At 44.5% G+C, this 1899-nt stretch overlaps 1 non-coding gene across 1 annotated transcript; it reads left to right on the top strand.

Moving 5' to 3' along the window:
* The first annotated feature begins 260 nt into the window (after window positions 1-260).
* Trnaa-cgc lies at window positions 261-332 on the top strand. The gene has a single exon. It is a non-coding gene; the product is annotated as a tRNA-Ala (tRNA).
* Window positions 333-1899: the final 1567 nt, after the last annotated feature.

Raw genomic sequence — 1899 nt, 5'->3', positions numbered from 1 at the left:
TGTGTAATCGCTAGCTATCTGATTAAATTGACATACTCGCCTATGGCTTCCGTTTTCGAAAGTTGCATTGTGAACCCGACGTGATTTGAACACGCATCGTTCTGATCTGGAGTCAGATGCGCTACCGTTGCGCCACCGAGTCGACGCTATTTAGGTCGTATCATGAACAGGTCCCTCGAACAGTTATTGTACCGTTCAAACCTAAGAAATAATGACAGTAGGATCCACGAGACACTCGTCCCAGATCTACTTGCTCTGGCAGGGGTGTAACTCAGTGGTAGAGTGTCTGCTTCGCATGCAGAAAGTCCTGGGTTCAAATCCCAGCTCTTCCAATTTTTGATTTTGCCATGCAGCAGTACATGAAAACTTTCGCTTTTCACCATGTTCTACAGAATTCAGCGTACAAGATTCTTCCCCAAGCAAGCAGATTTCGTACAGTTCGACCTCATAGCGAGAGGACGATGACCTGCAAGACCCTGGGCCGCGATTCCCCCATTGAAATGTTTTTCCAAAACCTTCGGTATGGCGTGCAGAGTATATCACCAACATTTATTTGCAATCCATAGCGACAATCACTGTTTTTTTAGAGATACTGAAAAATGAAGGGGAACCCTGGATTGAACCGGGGACCTCTCGATTTGCAGTCGAATGCTCTACTTTTTTTTTTTTTTTTTTTTTTTTTTTTTTTTAGGGTCTCCCAATTCCCTTATAGCCCTCCTTGCTCTCGCCAAATAACGCCTTCTTCGGCGAGCTTAAACGCTATAATTTCTTGGACTGTCGAACTTCGGCGAACGCACGAATAACATAACAAAATCTTCTTCTGAGATGTAATATTGTCCTGTTCCTCTGAACAATGAAGAACTAAAATAAATAGTACTGCGCAGTCGGCGGATGGTCTTCTTCCTTCCGCAGTTGCAACTCGACAGCAAAACATATTCCTCCTAAAAAACTACTCTTTTGCCTCTTGAAGAATGTCATCCACTCCGATGTAACAGTGTGTTCTTAAAAACAGTTGTCAACACTGCACAACTGAAGTTGATCGCTACGTGCGCAGCACGCAAATAAAAAGAAAAATCAGCTAAAAATTATAAAATGAAATTGTGACAGTCCGGATACGAAAATTAAAGAACGCAAAACCACTGCTTCAACGAAGAACGTTCCAGACAGATAAGTCGGAACTTCCAGAGTAGCCATGAACTCTTGCAAAACAAATAAAATTCCTCACAGTTCAGCTGAACCTTCTCTCCAAGAGATAAAAACAGAACGACCTGTAGTGAGGCTGTGGCGCGCTCCATGAACTTCAGCACAAGGTAAATAAGTAAAATGAAGAGGAAAAAAATAAAAACTGAACCGTGGGCACTGGCTAAAACTTGTTTCAAGAGGTGGTTCGCAGTGCCGTCTTGTAGCTGTATTCCAAGGCTGCAGATAAATAGTTTGAGGTATTTCGCACAGGCTTTCACTTTCAGATACTGTTCCCGCGCATAATCCAGGTATATCACAGCATCGCTAATGTTGAGATCTATAAGTGGATAAATCGTCTGCCCTACGATCCATACGGTGGCGTTGTTCTTCGTCTGCGGAAATGCTTTAAATTCAGGTATAATCACACGACTAACAGTCACTAGATGTGGAGGCATTCTGTTTATGCGGACGACCATTTGTTGTCAGAGCTTCCATACCGTCGACACCGAGCTACATTCGAAACGATGTTCACGTGTGTCTGGATCACCATATCTCCCACAGTTGGCGGAGGGAAGGAGATGGGTCTCCGCAAGCCGCTGGTTCGTCACCAGGGTGTGGTGGACGATCATAAACCAAACTGCGCTAACGTCCGACGGCAACGATGCCGTCGATGTTTGTCCACACCTTCACCCATTCCACTGCGTGTTTCCGGATCAC

This window comes from Schistocerca piceifrons, chromosome 3, assembly GCF_021461385.2.
Source record: "Schistocerca piceifrons isolate TAMUIC-IGC-003096 chromosome 3, iqSchPice1.1, whole genome shotgun sequence".
In the NCBI taxonomy this organism is placed as follows: domain Eukaryota; kingdom Metazoa; phylum Arthropoda; class Insecta; order Orthoptera; family Acrididae; genus Schistocerca; species Schistocerca piceifrons.
Note: the sequence above shows the minus strand (reverse complement) of the source record. Positions and strands in the feature narration are given on the sequence as shown.